The sequence below is a fragment of the Hirundo rustica genome, chromosome 10, assembly GCF_015227805.2.
Source record: "Hirundo rustica isolate bHirRus1 chromosome 10, bHirRus1.pri.v3, whole genome shotgun sequence".
Taxonomy (NCBI): Eukaryota; Metazoa; Chordata; class Aves; order Passeriformes; family Hirundinidae; genus Hirundo; species Hirundo rustica.
The window spans coordinates 7,563,869-7,583,564 of record NC_053459.1 but is presented as its reverse complement, the minus strand read 5'-3'; the positions used below and the strand labels follow the sequence as shown (position 1 = coordinate 7,583,564).

General features: G+C 40.1%; 1 long non-coding RNA gene across 1 annotated transcript in view; it reads right to left on the bottom strand.

Annotated features, from left to right (window-relative positions):
• LOC120757163 (uncharacterized) overlaps window positions 1-19,696 on the bottom strand; it is an 86,147-nt gene that overhangs the window by 28,331 nt on the left and 38,120 nt on the right. Inside the window, exons 2-4 of the long non-coding RNA XR_005702402.1 lie at window positions 8,641-8,885; window positions 5,657-5,775; window positions 55-308 (exon numbers count right to left, since the gene is read on the bottom strand). This is a non-coding gene — a long non-coding RNA (uncharacterized LOC120757163). The remainder of the gene's footprint in view (window positions 1-54; window positions 309-5,656; window positions 5,776-8,640; window positions 8,886-19,696) is intronic.

The window sequence follows — 19,696 nt, the reverse complement described above, 5'->3', positions numbered from 1 at the left end:
GTCATATTTTTTAGGTGACGCATTTTAAGCTCATGGGTTTGAAGAAACGCATACCTCAGGCAAACAGGCACGTAAAGTGGAGCACACCTTTCCATCTCATTAGAGGGCTGTATTTCTCAATCCAAACACGTCTTACTTCTGTCATGTCTCTTCTTAGGATGAATATCCACATTTCAGTCATAATGAGACAAACAATTCCTAAATGTGATTTTATTCAAATCAAAAAATGGTCTACATCGAAGCTCCAGCTAACAAGCAGCACTTTTTTATGAGAACGTTTGATTCTTCAGGAGCCATCTGAGATATGACTGTGATGAACAAATCACAGGAGAAGGTTTCTTGTTAGTATATAAACACAATAATTGTTAACTATACCTAACTTTCTTCCAAGCATTTCCAGCTAAGTTTTGCTAAAAGAAGCAAATAAAGTTGTAAAGATGAAAATTTCTTCTGCAATCTTGTCAGGACTTTGGCATTTCCATTTTTCTCCTTACCATTTATGAACAAAATTACATTTGTGAAAAATAACGAATCAATGTAACACTCAACATCCAAGTTCTCAAGACTGAATTCTCCCACCACCACACTGACTGACACTGTGTGCAATGGCACAGAGCAGCCAGTTGGTTTCTTTCATTAGGCACTAAATATCCTTCGATCTGGTTGTGTCAGGGCTGAGGTTGGACATTCATGCCATCACGTCCCACACACAGCTTGATCTGTGTGCCACGCTGCTCAGCTGTCACTGAGCTGTACCTTCCTACAGCCCAGCTGGATAAACCAGTTCCACTTCAACGTTACCAAGCAAATCCGTTCTCGCTGGTTTGTGAGCAGCAATGAGAGTCTCCGTTAATATAAAACGTGTTTCTTATTATTTCCTAAGAATGCACATTTCTAATTATCTCAGATCGTGTTTTCTACACTACTTTACCAAAGGGCCCTTGTCTGAATTACATCTGTCCCTCGTGCGCAGCATTGCTTTACTTCTGATTTATATTCACGTGATTACTGTTATGATTTTATATACACATATATAAAGTATAAATGTTTCACCAGGATAAACAGCACCATTACATGCTATATTTATTACATGAGACACTTCATAATTGATTGCTAAATGCTACGTAGTTAAATTTTCCTTTCCCTGAACAGAATCATGACATTCAAATATAGATTTAAAAATAGAGTGCTGCCTATGGTTTTAAATAAATACTGTACAGCACAAAATACTTGTTGCTGGCATCAGCTGCAGTTTACTTTTTTAAGGCAGTTAAAGCTTGTTTTTTTTAAAAAATATAGACAGTTTTAAAGGAATTCACCAATTTCCTAAAGGTTATTCCCATGCCAGCCATGACAATGTTAAGATTAAAACATTTCAAAAGGGTTTTACAGGAAAGTTTTATCATTGAAAAGTAAATTTTGGCTGTTATTGGGATAATCTCTACATCAGATATGTGTACACAAACACATCCACTCACAATGTTCACACATTAAATTCCAATCATCATCCCCCAAATTCTGTACTCTTTTCAGAACAAGCAATTGTGAAAACACAAAGAATTTAATTCAATTCTAATCTGTAATTTTGCTATCACAAAACAAGGTATTTCTAGACACAAGCACAGAAAAGGCTATTTGTGCCTTAATTATTATTAGCATACAGTAAGATATCACCTGCTGTTTTTAAGTAGGAACCTGTCATAGCTTGTACAATTGCTAAGGTATACACAATAAGGGAATTTATATATGATTCAAGCATTTATTTTCTGAATTCTTTACTGTATGTTCTGTAAATCCCACATTGTTGCTTATTAAGGAATGCTGTAGTGTTGCCAGAGGAGGTAGCTGTAATAAAGGACTGTTTATACAGTGCAAGAAATTAGCGTAAAGAGAATACTCATCACTGGACTTGTTTAGCTTGTTGTAATGATTCTGAAGGGTATTGAAAGAAAGAAAAGAAAGTGCTTGTTTCATTTTGTTTTGGTTTTCTATTAAAAAAGGGGGAGGGATGAGACTTACATTAATTAAGATATTGAGATATTTGGTTTACGAAATTTATTTTCTGAAGTGCTGTGCACTTTTTAAAGTTAATTGTGCCATAAATCAAAACTGTATAATACATTTAAAATGTCTAAATATGCTCTGAATGCAGACTCTAAAGGAAGTTTTTCAAAATCTATATGTTGAGCCAGATCTATGAATTGATCTCATTGCTCTGAAGACTGGAGTTTAAAGACATGCTTTTTCCTTTGTCTGATAGACCTTGTCAGACAAACTAAATAATATGTGTATTGTACAGATCCCAATTAATGCTTCCCAGATATAAAGTAGGATTAATTTTAAGTTGACTGTGCAGATTTTGCATCATCATTTGAGCCATCTTGCTGAAGGTAGCTTTACAGATGCTTCACTAGAATACATCCAGTTATCACCCTGTGAAAAATGTGGGGAAGTGCAGGGAGAGAAAGCAGCAAACAAGAGATGATTTGGAGTCAGCATGGCTGGCATCTGACACAGCTAAACACCCAAAGCTCACTTGTGGAATTAGCCTGATCTTGCAGCATGGAAATTTCTAGTTAGAGACCCCAACTACCCTGAACTATATTTAAAATAAGTTTCCCTCTTGAGAAGCAGAGATCCAATAATCAATATTCTTTCCTTTCAAAGACAAAACTCTGTCCCTGTTTCCTGAATGCTCCCCTTTTAAAGAAGAGGTAATATCCTTTCTGAGAGACCCATACCAATCAATGTCCAAATTAGTTAGGATTCTTTTATTGAAAATGATTTTTTACTTCAGAAATATCATTTCTTTAAAAATCAAAGCTTCTCTGCAGAAATGCATTGCTTTCAAATAATTAAGGTCTGGCACGAATTAACTCAGGGCTGTGATTAGCTGAAGGCCCAATGATTAAGGCACTTCCTGAAGATGTGGCTCAAACCCAGCCTGCCTGATGCTGACCAGGAACTCAAACCCCACAGTCTCTCACATCCCCAGCAAACACTTCACCTTTTTGCTCTGGAAAGCCAGCCTCTCTATCAAAGGGCATCTCTTTGCACAGATAGAGCAACCACAACAGCAAATGCTTTGGGAGATTCATCCCCAGCCTGTATTGACTGGGGCAAGGCAGCACATGGATATACAGGCTGAGACAGCAGGCAGCTGCCTAATTAGGGGACTCCAGTGCCATTTCAAAAACCTCAGTACGAGCCATCTCTTCTGCAGGTATCACAGAGAGAACTGCAGGCCTGGAAGACGACCTGTGCCCAAATGAGAGAGTTTGAGGCATCTCCAATGGCTGTGTTTAGTCAGGTAAATCCCTGTCATGGAACCGGCCAAGGCAAAAGCTTGAATGCGCATTGCCGAAGTCCTCTCTAAATAAAATGAGTTGGCTGAATACCAGCTGCTCTGAACAAGCCTTCTTCTCAAATATTAGTAGGTCTCAGTTAAATTTTAGATAGATTTTTTTTTTTTTTTAATGCCAACAATTTTCTGCCATACAAAAACTATTGGTCTGTAAAGTTAAGCCTGAGATAGGTGCTCATGGTGGTCTCCCAGTGTGGCTTTGTACAGACAAGAAGTGAAATTATAGCAACTCTCTGTTTCGGCATAAGCTACTAAATTATGCTAATATAGTTCTAAGGGAGAAATCAATCCTGTACCCTGTGGGTATGCAAGTTTTGCAGCCTACCCCAAACCAAAATGCATCAGGTTTACCAAGTTAGGCTGCATGTGCACTAATAATAACTGTGTTTCACTGTCTGACTGGCATCTACACAGTTTTCTCTAGGAGAAAATTACCTAAAACAGCATGTCCTTGAGGACAAAACTGCTGTGAGCTCACTACGGGAATCCCATGGTATAGTTTACTACCATTTGTGTCATTCTATTTAATTTGCTATTTCTTCCTTACGCCATGTGGGTAATAATCACAGCAAATTGATTCCCATGAGCTCCTTGGACAATTAAAGCTATTTGGTTATTGCCACCTGCCTGCTGTTTCCATTAATGCAATTTTCAGGACGTTTTTTTCCCCCTTCCTGCTTCTAACCCCAGTAAATTCTTTGCCCAGTCATGACACATTGCTGTGCTGCAATTAGAGTTTAAAATGCTATGGAAGGCATCTGTCCCTGAATCCAATCAGTCACACTTCCAAATATTGCTTTGTCATATGCAAATTTAGCTTTGAGAATTTATGAAATTTAGCTTTTTTTTAATACATAGTCTAAGGGAAACATACACCTACTGATATATACTATTTTTAATCAGATTCTGAGTATCTTGGCTATTATTTCTGTAACCATTTTATGTTCTTTTTTTTGTGATATTTACTAAATTGCCTATTATGTCTCAACTTCTCTGTTAAATACACGTATGAGAGAGGAAAATATGTGCTGTATTTATCTTTGTGCACGTGTGTGTGTTTTTCCTGTTTGTCATTAACCTTTTCCTTCTTGGAACGTTCTGACTTTGTTCCTCTATTGCTCTAGTTCACTATCAGCCTTTTAAGATCTGCATTCTCAACTAAGCACTATGCTTTTGTGTTGTGATCTCTCTTTCTTTCCAAGATCAAACTGGCCACTAACTTTTATGGAGAAGGAAGGTAGAAAGCAGGATAAGGTCATGGATCATAGAAGTAAAGATGAAAAAGGGGAAGAATGAAATGAAAGGTCTCAGTTCTGTTAAGGAAAATTGAAGTTGTGATTTATACAGCAGCTAAGAACAAGAGGGAATCTGAAACTGGTTTCAGCCTTTAAGAATGCAGTCAAATGGAACTCGATTTCCTCATTAACCTCCTTTAACTGCTGCAGTCAGACCACAGAATCACAGAATATTCTGAGTTGCAAGGCACACACAAGGACTATCAAGTCCAACTCTTAAGTGAATAACCTGATGCTTTTGCTATTCATAGCCAGGGTTCTTCACACTAAATCACCGAGGTTAAGAGGTTGCAGTGGGATATACACATTGCAAGAATCATCCTTGCATCATTCTGATCATCACAAACAGCTGATGTCCTGATGGACTCATTAACTTGTCACTGAACAAATACCAGCTTATAGCGTTCTTCACATTGCAGGTGGCAATGAGAAAAGGAAAAATTATGAAAAATAGCCTAGATTTTACCCATTGCTATTACTCTTTTTTCAGTCAGTCAAATTTGTATGTGAAGATATTTAGACACACAGCCTAAGCACAAATGTGGATCTGAGTTAGCAACTTACAAACTGAATGTGCATGTAGGATACAAATTAGATCAGCAACAGAGAGAACAGATATCAAGTCACTTCTGGCTTTGTCTCCCAACAAACATGGTAGAAACATGGTGAGCAAAAGCAGCAGCAGAAGTAATCAAAAAACCCCTAATTTAAGAACCTGGTTTTTAAAAAATCCCTTTGATTATCTAATGTTCTACTAGATCTTAAACACGAGGGTAGAATTTCCAGCCTTTGTAGATCATTTAAAAGCTTAAGAGATTATTAAACCAGTCATTTAAAATTACATTTTCACTGTACAAATATTTGTCTATTAAATAGGCTGTATGGCACTGGACCTGATCAGCCTTGGCAGTATTACAGGTTCTTCATACACTGCAAACCCCACTGTTTCCTCATAAAGCTGTCAAGTCTCACTTTAATGAAACATATATAAACTCACTGATGTTAGCCATGTCTTGGCGAGTTAATTCATTTTGTTGTTCTCCTGTTGAGTTTCTCCTATTAGGACTTTTATCAATTTATCATTCTAGGAGCACCACAGCAGATCTCTTGCTGGCACTGGAATACAAAATTGAAGAATAAGTTTAATTTTTGAACAGCCGAAAAATTTAGATATATAAAAACACCTCTCGATTGACCATTAATCTATTAATTCACAGACAATGAAAAATTAGGGAGCTTTAGAAAGGACTGTCTCCAAATGACCCTAAACCTCTCCTTGAGACTTCCTACTATCCCACTAATTGTACCCTGCCCTATGCTACTTCATTTGTAATTGCAGCCAAGGGATTTCACTTCACAGTGTTGGGGCCTGACTGATCCAGAAAGGGAGAACATGTTTCACTGAATGGTTTCAGTTGGAAAAGACCTCTAAGATCACTGAGTCCAAGCACTTCCCCCCTACTGCCAGGTGCAGCACTAAACCACGTCCCCCAGTGCCACATCCACACATCTTTTAAACACCCCCAGGAATGGCAACTTGCCCACAGCCCAGGGCAGCTTATTCCAGTGCCTGACAGCCCTTCCTGTGAAGAAGTTTTCCCCAATATCCAATGGAAAGCTTCCCCGGCACAACTTGAGCCGTATCTCGTGTCACCCGGGAGGAGACCAACCCCCACTCCTCTATACCTGCTCGTATTTGCAGGAAACTGTGGAAACAGGAATTGAAGCAACCAAGTTTGTTAATTTAAAAAAAAAAAAAAAAAAAATACACAATGTTTTTAAGTGTACAATGAAAATCTGAAAATTTGTCCACTGAATTTACAATGAATGCACTAAATTTCCTTGAAGATTCTGAACAGACGCACTTAAATATCTGAGGTAATCAATTAGTCTATTTCCAGAAGAATTTAAGAGAAGTGAAAATCCAAAAACAACCCAATGCATTAGTTCTGTCCAGTTATTTTCCCAGTTCAATTTACAATTCTAGTTCAGTTTAATTATCTCCATAGAGAGTTTTGAACTGAAGAGAAAAATTTTGTCCAAATGGGAGTTTGCGTGTAATCACACTGGGGCTTTTTGTTGTTTTTGTTTGTTTTGGGGGTTGTTTTTGTTGTTGGGTTTTTTTGTTGTTGTTGTTCTTGTTCTTGGTTTAGGTTTGTTTGTTGTTTTTTTTCTGTTGACCCAAAACAACAAATGACAACTACTCCACACAGAACAAAAAAGAAGACAGAGAAAGGAAGACGTAATGGGACAGCCTGTGTGCTCCAATGCCGCAGGTATCAGGGAAGAGGGCTATAACCAGCAGTGAGGTTCAGAGAGAAAGCTGCTAGAACTGATCTTATTTTTTCTGCCTGAAGCATGACTGAGTGAAGGAAAAAAAAAAATCAGAGTTAGCAATAAACCTTCCCTCATTTTCCATTACCCTTCAGGAGATTACTTTGATGGGAATTAGAAAGCCCCCTGCAGGAAACTCTTTAGTTCTTGTTAAGTCTTTGCACAGCATGTTTGTTGCAATGGAAAGCTTGTGTTTGATGCTGTTCATCACTGTTGCTGCTGATTTTCTGAGGTTAGGAGACATCAGTCTCTTTGCACCCCTTTTGAGAGCTGCCAACGTGAAGATATCACATGAGTTCCAAGCTTCTGGCTGCTGTGTTACAGCACATCCCCTTAGGCAAGCCTTCATGCCAGGCTGAACAAGTTCCACATAGCAAATGCACATTTAAGGATCTTCAGTAGGTGAAACTGCTCTTCCTCAAAGCGGTAGCATGTGTTTGTGCTAACATTGGTCTAATCGCATTTCTAGATTGTGTTTGAAAATCATCAATGAAACCTTTTCCCTTTTTGGACCTGCTGTTATGACAACTATTACAGCATCTGCACCCAAAGGGGAATTCCTGCCCTCCAACAGAAGCAGGATACGTTTGTGGATTGTTGTTTATTATTTCCAGGGTCTATTAATTCCAGAGGGAACTCCTGTTACACAGAATAATAATTTGCTACTATAATACAGTTCTTCACTAAAAATTGACATGCACTTCACATTTTCTTCAACTCTTTTATTTAATGGTGCATCAGGATTTTGTTCCTCTAGAATTTGCTGAGGTATAAGCATAAACCAAGAATGCACTCTACAATTCCCCTGCCTTTTTCAGTAAATCACACTTTCTCCTGCTGGAGCCATACCTGTGTTTACTTTTTAGTTCTTCCCTCCAACCTTTCCTGTGTGGAGTCAGCTGAGTTTTGTTTCCTGACCTCTTCTCCATTTGCTCTTTAGTTATAAGTGTGTTCAAAAAAAATGAGTCTCCCTAAGACTGTCATTACAAAACCAACCTTTGCCTCTTTGCTACTTTTACTTCTTTTCACACTTCTGAAAATTACAGAGAGCCGATAAAGTCTGAATCACTTTTATCACTTATCAGAGGTTAAAAAAAATGCACACTTAATAAGGCTTCACCACCTCCCCTGGTTTCCTGTTTCTCTCCCTTTACCCAAGCTGTCTTTGTATTAAGTGCAAAACTGCTCTAAAGCTGCCCTTTATGTCTACCAGATCCTATTATGTCTACACACAAGGGCAAAACTTCAGTGAATCTGGATCTCTTCCCTTCCTGTCAGGGTCTGCTCTACTGTTGTTACCAAATTTGGCAGCTTATCATTGTACCCCAAGGTACAGGAGTGGCTTCCAGCTGGGAATGGCTTAGCACATCTCCTCCTGGCACAGGCAGAGGAAGGCTTTTCTTTAGCACACCTTTATGAAGGCTTTGCCTGCAAGGCCCCAGGATCCTGGCTGCACATGGAGTTAATTAGGGCTGTGACATCTGTACCTTGTCCAGCCACCATCCTGACAGAAGCAAGTGAGCAAAACCCACTAAACATCACCAGTGCCTTTAGCTCCCATGCCAAAGAAAGTCTGGCTCTCCTCACGGCTAGTGGCAGATTTTCCCATCCCTTAACCTCTCCTGTGGATGAATTCATCCAACATACCCTGTTAACAGATCAGCTTTCATCTCTCTGCTCACAGGCACAGCAATTTCTCTTTTAGCAGCTGTGAATTCAGCACCTCTTTGATCCACAGCCATCCTCAGCATCTAAATGTTAAGTGGCGTTAAGAGTTTGAGTCAAAAGCATCAGTCTTCAGTGGTTTTGTGACCAGCATGTCTCAGGTGTCCCTTTTTTTTCTGCAGAGAATTTTTACTTCATGGTTTCCTCTTCCTACTTCTTCTGATCAGCTGGAAAAAAAACCAAACCAGGATGTGATTTATTATGTAGGTGCAGGTTACTGCAATTCAGCAGATCTATTTATCTGATCAGTCCTTTCTATGCATGCCTGGGAAATAAAAGCATTTCTGATCAGATAGGTATTACCACTATTATTTATATTAACACAAATAAAACGCTACACACAGCACCACAGACCCCCCATGGACACACACTGATTTCACACACATTTTCCACACATTTCTACTGGCTCTGCTTGAGACCACATATTAAAACCCACCAATCTTCCCAGCAGACTGATGAAAGCCTCAGTAAAAACAGCTGCATTTCACATGTGGTTTAACTTAATGTCTCATCCTGAATGCTTAACTCTAGCTAGTAATGCTACTTTTTAATATTCACAGTCTTCTTTATCGTCACATTAGAAGCAAGGCATTCAGCCTTGAAAAGCACAGGAGAATACAAGGAGGCTGGAAGCATTTCATTTCTGAAGTGTCCAAAATCACTTTTTTTATTGCAAAGAACGTGAAGAGAAATTCATGTTTGATAACCTGTGAGCACATAAACCAGTTGCATAGCACTGTTAAGCAGTGTAAACAAACACAGATCTGTCCACACAGTATTTCCCTTCAATAAAAATGAAACATTACTAAAAGTAGATAGCATTGCATGTTTTTTTCAGCTTGAGTCTAGTATTAAAAAGGAAAAAAAAATATATAAAATGTATATAAAATACATCTCTCCTCCTGGCTGGGCCCAAAGGAAAAAAGTTACAAAATTATTTACTAGAAGCTGGAACATGCCTAAAAACCAACAGACAGAGATAAGTTAGAGAATCCTTGGGTGGGTAACATGAATTTAGAAGATCCTTCTTTTTTCCCCTTGAACCCGGGATAAAGATTAAAGATCAATAATAAACTCACACAAGCAAGCCCACAGTTATATGTCTGTCCCTCCTGCATGAATGACCGTCCCAGATACAGACATCAATGCCACTTCTCCTTTTTCCCTGGAAATACACTTCAAGCCAGGGAAGCTTTCTCTGCAGGTGACCTCACTGCAAGTTGTGCCAGAATCCCATGGCTTGAACAGTGACAACTTAGTGATGCACAGGTTTCTGTACATGTAACACATGACACACTCTGGCTTGGCCTTCACTTTGAGTAAATCAATGAGATCAGAGGAAAGACATCACCTTCTTGAACACGCTAGTTGTTAAGGCTCTATGATACTGCTGAATAGACTCTCAGGACAATCCATCCTCCATCAAAAACAGTGGCAAAAGTCCCTGTGACTGGATTATTGACTCCAGTTTCTTCAGCTCTAAGACAATAAGAACTTCAAGCACTTTACAGTAAGCCCTCCTACTCTGCATTTAGGAGGAGGAATAGAAATCATCAAATTCCTTCCCTGATTCCTGCTATTTTATCTTCAATGTGAAGTGACAGGCCTCATCACTTGAGAGGTTCACTTTGCAGGGAGCACTACGTGTCCATTACACATAATGCACAAGAGCCTTTCATTTCAAGATGTTGCAAAATGTTTTTTTAACCAATATTGCTAAGAACGACAGTAAACCATAAACATCTGGACTGTGTGCAGATGAGAGGAGTGTAGAATAAGAAGATAAAAAAGCACTTTCCAAAGTTACAAAGCCAGCAGAAGACAGTGACACCACCTCACAGCACTCATGTCAAAGACGTTCCACAGAGCAGAGCCCAGCTCAGACAATTAACAAAAATATGTTTCATTGCACTTTTCTCTATGGCAAATATAACATTGGCACCCATCATTACTGGAGATTTCTTATCCTGGTGTTCATAGATAGTCACCCATCTTACAGGAGCGGTTCACAAATCCTAAGTAAAGACAGAAGCAGCTCCAAAGTAAACATTGTACAAGCTGATCATCAACAGCAAGCACCTGGTGAGAGCACAGAGAAATCCTCATTTTGAACTTTTCTACTATAGCCACACTGAGCAGGCAGCAATGCCCATTCACTGGGCTTTGGTTCTTTCCCCTTTCTCATGAGCTGGTGTGAGCCGTACCAGCAAAACCCCAGTTGCTGGGGCATGCTGTGCACCTCCTGGAAAGGTCTGGCTCTGCAGGGATTCAGGAAGCCTCTTGCAGGGCATCCTGAGCCACTCACAAGAGAAAAAGCCACTCCAAGAAACAGGATTCCTCATTCATTTTCACTCATGCCCTTCTCATGCCACAGGCAGCAGTGGCCACACATGTCCCAGTGACTGTCCAGCTGCAAAAGTGCCCAGGCATGGAAGCAGGGAAGGGCAGGAGAATTGGACAGTGCTTCTCCAGGACACTCCATAAGCTCCTGATGTTACAGCTAGGCAATTTCTTGGTTAAGTGTCAACTGCCTTTGACAGCCTCAAAGGTTTTTTTATTCCATTAATTTGCCTAATTGGTTTGGGTTGTGTTGTTTTTTTTTTTTTTTTTTTTATGTGCTTTAATTAATAAAGTAAATGGACAACAGGATTGAAAGGTCACTGCTGGCAACTGCCCAAATCCTTGGTGGCCAAAAGGAAAGAATTTAAGAACATTTTTCTCTCTATCCTTGTTCCCCACGTGGAAGAATGGATTAGGTCAGGCTCACTGCATCTTCCCTCTTCCTGTGAAGGTGCGTAATAACTAAAGGCAGGCAACCTTAAAGCCCAGGACAAGGCCATGTCTGATTCTCAGCTGATGCATACTTATGCATACTAAAACTAACTCTTGTGGAATTATACAAGGATTGAACCATCCTCATCCCAAGGTCAGAGTTGACAGCCAGTACCATCAAAACATGAAACCCAATTCCCTGGATGCCAAAAATAGGTCAGATCATTCCCTAAACTGTCAAAATTTACTTTACTGCTGTTTCAACAGGAAAAAATAATAAAAATAAAAAGTGGCAAAGAAAAAAGGGGAAAAATAAAAAAGTGATGTGACTAGTGCTCCCAAGGGACGTCTGCAAGTAAAAGAAGAAAGGCAAAAAGAGCAAGAAGGTCACCAAAGTGCATGTGATTAACATAATCAGTGTGAGAGTGGTGTCAGCAAATTAAAAATAGAGTCCATAACCCCCAGAAAATGTGCCCAGGGCAATACCAGGAAGAAGCACAAGGTATCAGATGTGAGACTTGTGAATGAAGCTGAGGCAACGTGACTTTTAGTAACTGGAGAATGCGTGCAAACAAGGTGTGGACAAATCCTTCACCCGTGTTTCAGTCACTAGTAGTCAAACTAAGCATTTAACAGAGGTTTATGTTTGCTATCTATGGTATAGATAAATTCTAAAGACATTCAAAGTCCCTCCCTCTCTCATCACCTTTCCTGCACACTTCCAGTGACAACAGCACTCATCCATGGATGTGATTGTTCCAGGGAACTCTTGAAGGACAGGGACTAAGTTCCCACTTTGATGGGAGCAGGGCTGGATTCTCTCAATCCTTCAGACACTCAGTGAAGCAAAGCTTTGGGATGAAGAGCAATTCCAGGCTTGGAAATAAGGTCAGTTTTTTACCAGCATACAGGAGCTCACAGATACATCATGTGAAGTAATGGTTACCATTCAGAACATTTGCAATCAAACACGATTGTTAACTGAGTTGTTTTCCTTTCTTACCTGTTTCTACCTACCTGCCATTGAGATAGCTGAGGAACACTCTAGTATATTCTGGGTTTTTTCAAAGTCTTCAAAGCATTTACTTTGTAAACTAGAGTTACTTTAATATTTTAAAATTTTATTAACCTCTATTATATTACATAATACTTAAATTATACTGTAAAACATGTCTCCATTTTTTGAAAAGAATCCTTGAAAATTAGCAAAAAGGAATTCTTCAGAAAAATTTATCCTCTGCAGAAATCAATTGCAAAGACAAATTCAGCCTTATCTCTGGTGCTATTCTCCCACATCCTTTCTTGGGTAAATCAAAAATCTATGCACAAGAGTAAAACAAGTTATCAGATGCCTTCAAAGAACTGTAAAAGATCGAGGGTCACTGAGAAAGGACAATTTCAGGCAACTTCATATTTTCCAAAAGGGAACAGAAAATTTTTTTCATTCAACAGGGAAGAAGCATCTGAGCATTTTGATTTGGCTTCCTTGAACTTCAGCTGTGGGACTGACTCCACCTGCACACCCTCTGCGTGTTGGCTCAGGAGCCCCACTGAGCTCAGGGCTGAGCCCCAGTCCCTGCCTGCTCTTGAATTCAGGAATATATCCATTAAATTTGGATCCATCACGTGCCAGGCCCTGACAGGGCAAAGATGGATCAAGCTGAGAAGCCTGAGTCACTGTCGGATCCCTGGAACTTACGAGCCACACAGTAGGATGGCTGCGTAGGATGGAAAATCGCCTCTGAAGGCTGCTGGCTTGGTTTAGCATATTAAAAATAAATTAAATTAGCAGCTCAATAAACTCAGTTGTAAGCTGCCGTTGTTAAACAATTCTTGCCACAGGGGTAGCAGCCTCAGGGAAACCCAGCCAAGCAGCGCTTCAGCACTCTCCACTGAATCCTTGGCACCCAGGAAGCACGGTAGATATTCCCTTCACAAGGAATGTCATTTCGCTCTACCCACTTTACTGCATAAGACGGGCAGGAGAAAATTGCCCTCATTCTTTCAAAGTCTGCCAACTCCCTAAAAACTTCACCTGTGCATTTTCAGCTCTTTCCTATTCAAAATGTAGTTTCTAAATATTGGAGGAATGCTGCTTATGATTTTTATTGCTTTTACCTGAAAGCTGTCTTTTCCTTTCAGCTACCCAAAAGCTTTTTATTCCATATTGTACTACATCCCTAACCTGTTAACAAACCACAAAAAAAAAACCAAAAAAAACCCCAAACACGCAGCCTTGAACCACAGCTTTTTAGATTTTTGAATTTCCCAGTATGGGGAAACAAGCCAGTCCTTGTTCCAATCTCAGAGGCGAAGTACAGGAGATAAATATTTAAAAGAGAGCCTGGTTCCTGTATTCTCCTGACTTTTGAACCAAAGAGGATGTGTCCTGTTCTGCCAGGTAACCCACGCCAGGAAAGGAGCCCTGCCTGGCACAGCTCCCTGCCTGCTCCCAGCTGGGGATGAGCTGCTCTCCCCCATCTCCCTGCACAGCAAAGACAACCAACAACTCCCTCCCACTTTGCATATTCCAATCTAGCATTTCAAACAGAGCCCTTTGCTTTTTATCCTAAAGTGGTACTTGTTAAAGGAGCTGTGACCACTCAGGCTATTTCCTCTGAGGATGATAACGCTGCTGCAGAAGCTTCATTATTATGCTAATGGAGCACAGGCTGAGCAGCTTTCATAACTGCCACATTAAATCATCTACCAAGGGGAGGCCTCGAGAGCCATTTACATTGCACTGGATGCATATTAATGAAGCCAGGAGCAGCAGAATTGTTTTTGAAGCAAATAGTCAGGTAAGGAAAAAAAAAAACCACAAAAACCCACACATTATATTGAACACTGGAAGAACTGGAGATGGGTAAACTTCACAAAGGCTCGGTGTTGAGGCTCGGTTCTGCTGTCTGTAATTAGGAGTGAATGCCAGAACCAGGACTGAACACCAGAACCAAGCAGAAAGCTGCAGCAGCCCGGCTGCGATGGAGGTCTGTGACAGACTGCAATGGCTCCACGGTGTCCCTGCTGTACAACACAGCCTCACTCTCACACAAACACACTGAAGAGCACTTCTTTCCTCCTCCTGTCCTCCTCATGCCCTGGCTCCCTCCCTCTTGCCCCAGGACACCCACTCGTGCTGCACCTGAAGCAGATAATGCTACCACAAAATGAGATAAATACCTAACTACGTGCCTTCAGAGGAATTCAGACACATCCATCAAGACCAAGGACATAAAAGCAAACAAGTGACATTTAGAGTGATCTTGGGCTGACAGCTGAATATAGATATACTTTTCCCAAAAGATGAACCACGGGGAAGTCACCACAGATGGAGGGGGATGATGCAGACAGGTTAGGTGGAAGAAAGAGCAGGAGTGATAATCACGGCAGATCACCTGCCCAGACAGTGTCACGCTGCTTTATTTCACATTTGCTCTAGGAAATGTCTATTGTCAAGAGGGAGTTTAAGGGCAGAGCAGTGTCATTATTGACAGGAACTGGGAGCTTTTCCCACTCATATGAGAAAATTGCATAAAGGAAGGAGTTCCATGGAAAACGAGGATGATGTTGGCATTGTTATAGTAGCAAAGTCAGGACCTTTTTATCAGATCACAGGTTTGTTTAGACAGACAGGCATATTTTTAAATGATTTATAGGTGATTATTAGTGCACTGTGGAAAGGAAAGACACTTTAGAAACCTGGCATCCCAGGAAATGTTTTATTTTATGATTCAAGCTATGCACTCTCTTCCATTACCATATTCTGTAATATCAACAATCCACTTCCCTATCTTGCCCTTGTTACTCTCCTCCCTGGACATCTACCCTCCAGACCCAAACACTGCTTTACAACAATCCTTCACATCCTCAGGACATCACCTTCTACTGCTCTCTCCTTCCCAACACCTCCAGACCGCAAAGGGATCGGATAAGAGAAAGCCAATGTTTACAAAAGCAATAATTCACCTGGAGCCAGTGAAGAATGGCTTTTGTTTGTGGTTAAGAAGCATTTATCCACAATCTCATTTAAAACCCAAGAACGTATCATTATAAATATATGTAATTTCATTATGAATAAAGAGACTTTTTGCACACTATTGCTGCAAATGCCATGGTGACCGTTGCACAGTATGTATGTGCAAAGCTTTGGCAAAAAGCCAGTCACACAACCTTCCAAGTAAGACTTTACCTGCCATAAAAAGACCAGAACTGGAATCAGGAAAGTTTGCTGTAGATTTCTCCATCTTATGAGAAAAGAATGACTGGGGACTGCGTGGGTCTTCAGAATAATGAAAAAGCTCTGTACCAACTTAGCATAGTGCTGAAGGAAAGCAGACACTGCTGCAAGATGGCTTTAGCCCATCTTCCTCAGCCTAAAGAAACTATTCTCCATTTTAGCTTTTAATTGACTTTTGAAGATCCACAAATTGACTTTTGAAGCAATTCCCAAGTCTTGCTTTTCAGTCATTTAAATATGTTTCCTGCCCCATTGATTTTTTGACACCTCACTAAAAAACTAATGTTCATGTTCTCATGATAACTGCCCTTCCTACTGAAAACAGCAAATTTTGAGATTTTTCCTTCAAATATTACCTCTTCTATCTCAGTTGTGTTGCCAGCAGTAAGGGGTACCATGTCAGCAGATAAGCTGGCACATATAAAAGTTACAGTGCCCACTATTCATGTCTTCTCACACATTCCAAAATACCTAACTTCAGAGACAATCCAGTATACACTGCCCTTGAAAGGGAAAGAAAACATTTATGAGTGTCTTGCAATTCAACAAGTAATATTAATGTGATAATAGATAAATGACAGAACAATGTAACATGATTACATAAATACTCCCATAAAACAAAAATATAATGGATATCTATATATAAATCGATTTTTATACTTCTAAAATATACCAGAAAAACAAGAAATGTTTTGAGTGACTGCCAAAGAGCTTAGTTTAGGAAATGGATAAAATATGTAACGTTTTGAGTATCTAATCACAAATCAAGTACATGGTTTGATTTGCTTTTTGCAAACCTTAAGCCCATTTTTGCCCAAATAGCTGTTCGGCTTTGGGATACACACTGATTTCCTGCATATGTTTATGTAGCATCTCTCAACAGCACCACAGGTCTCACTCCTTAATGAGGTCTTTGCAGAGGGCTACGCTCCATTATTGCTGCTCTTAAAGAACATTTGAGGGATGTGCATGGAGCCAGGTAAGAAGCACAGGAGAACCGTGGATACTTGCATACCTTGCATGTATTAGGAGTAAGAATTCCACTCTGGGTTAATTTACTTTCATTATCTAAGCAAGGCATGCATGTGTTAGAAATGCGTTTGTTTGGAAGTCCTACAAAAGGGATTGGTTTGTGTTGCAAGCAAATTAATGAAACCTAACCTTTTAAATATGAACAGATGGCAGAAGAAACAGAAATTCCATTAGCTAATAGGATAAAAAAAAGTGTACTCAACAAGGTAAAGTTCACAGTCAAGAATCTAGTCTTGTACACACACAGAGTTCAGGAGATACATGAGAGTCTGCATGGTTTTGATTTGTACCAAAGCCCCACAAGTCTTCATTCCTAATCTCTGAAAGCCTGACATTAAATTAAACTTATATATGTGGTTTTGCTGAGGACAGGACAAGGATGGAACCACTCTATGTATTTGCTAAATATTATCAACAGAGGCAACATTTTCCACTGCTGATACCCACAGATTCCACTTCATTGCTTGTCTGTGAATCACAAGCTCCTAAACCACTGTCTGTCTATTCCATTTTAAGCACTATTTTATCCAAACCATTTAATGGCAGTTAGACCCCTGTAACGTGCTGGGTTTGCCCTGTTTCATTCCAATGTCTGCTTTAGAAATGGTTTATCCTCTTTCACTCCTCCAGAGCTGTTATGCACCCCATTACTGTGTTCTCCCAAAGGGATTTTTCTGGAAGGTTCTGAAAGATTTCAGTGCTGTCACTGCAGAGTTGCTCTCTCAAGTACCACAGGCACTGGAGTTGACTCTGATAGCTGGAATGTCAATAGGGGGTGTGAAGAGGGTTTCAATCTGCCATCCAGGGATGGAAGGGATGCAGCAGTGCATCAGATGTGCCTGTGGGACCAGCACTGCGACTGGCCCATCAAACTGGTGCAAAACAGCATCTCAGACTCTGCAGGTAAGGCTGAACCACGGCTGGGTCCTGCTTTTCCTTCATGAGACTACACAAAACCAGAAAGGTCAAAATGCTCTCTGGAAGCAGCTTCTGATTCTCAGACAGATTTATCACTCAATGGTTAAGAAAATTTAAAAAAAGAACTCTTTCCTTCGTTTCAGAATAACTGCCTAATGTTTCCTACAGTGTAGATGACAGTTTTGGAGCTCCAACCTCCATAAGAGTTCCTGTTTTGGAAATCAGCCATCCTTACTTCTGCAGGCAACAGCAGGGAAGAGAGGCTAAACCACCTCTTCCAGGCTGGGGACACCAGCGACACCAGATAGAGACCCTTTAGAGCTGAAAATCTGCAAGCTGCTCTCCTCTGACAGGCTGCTAGGAATGCCACAGGCAGGCAGACAGCCTAGGAGAGGGAATTCGCTCCCCTCCTCTCTTTCTTATCATCTGTATAGCTCAAAGCCATCAACTAGATGTGTTGAGAGAAATATATAGCCTGTGTTTGGCTTAAAATGCGACACTTCTCGTAGCTCTACAGTTTGTTACTTCCAGTCAGAACATTTTTTAAAATGGTGTAGTTTAAATTGCGTATGTTTCCATGTATTGATAATTAATCATCAAATCATCTGGCACCTAGACCGTAATATAGAAGCTAACACGTTTACAATGTTCAAAGAAAAATCTCTGTTTAACGGACAGAGAGAACACATATATGCACATGTCTAACACTTCCCAATTTCGAAAAGAGAGTTAATTCTTTGCAGGGACAGCTTAATACAATAGACCTGGAGTGCACAGACCTGGACCTCTGCCAGCACCTGTCTGTTCAGGAATTTCATCCACTTTAATAAGCTGCTGCTCTCTGGATCTCAATTAACCAGACAAGCTGGTGCAATTGTAGAGAACTCAAAAACAAAAGAGAGAAGATTTTACAGATTCTCCATCTTTAGGCCTTCTGTAAGCATGACACATACAAATAGAACTCAATATCGTAGGTGACATCCTTAAAATTATGAATTACTGTGAGGCAATGAGAAGCTGGTAGAGAAACATCAGCATGAGGCCCCAGAACAAATGTTATTTTTCATGGGTTGCTTCAATCATTGTCATCAGAAGTCGGCATCTCTACCAAGCACCTCATTGATCCCACGGCTCGAGCGGAACCCGGGATCTGCCAGGCCTGCAAGCTGCTCCAGGAATTAACCCCAGCTCCAAGCAGACAGAAGGGCTCACCAGCATGAATCTGATTACAGGATGGAAGACCACATTTACACAATGACAATATAATCACCAGAGTAGAGATACATCAAAGTGCCTGAACAGCACGTTAAATCATGAGAACTTAATGTTTGCGTTGTAAGAATCTCACGGGATTTAAAAGGAATGGAACCAATAGACTCTTAAAGAAATTACAGTAAAAATCCCACAACGTTTTCTAGGCAATTGGAGTCTTCCCGCATATTAGCCAACTTTACTAAAGAAATCCAAAGCAGGGAAAAAACTTTGCAGTAAATTACTTTTGCTTATAAGTGCAACCCAGAGATTCCTACTAAATACTATTTCACTGCTCACATGAACTTTTATTTTTTAATCATGGCATAAAATGCTGCTCCATAAAACAACCTGGTTTTTACTACAGTCATTATCTGTCTGGTCTGTTGGGACTGGATGCTTTTAGGATGGGATGTTCCGTGGAGTTTTAACCATAGACATCTACAAACCATAAAAGAGCTGAAAGAGTGAAGCACTATCAATGAGTAAGGCAGGCAAATACGCGTCAAGGCTAAACAAGAATGTAACCAGAAAACCACCCAAAGAAAGAGGGCAAGACAAAATATTTCTAAATTTTATACTTCAATACGTCAGCATTTAATAGGTCTATTCATAGCCCAAATGTTAATTCTCTTCTGTGGTGCCTCATACAAACTGGGTATTGAAAAGGCAATAGACATCCATGGCACTACAAGAAACACAAATTTGTAATTTACACAACATTATAAACTGTTTTTCAGTAACTAATCCGCTTTAGATCTTGGC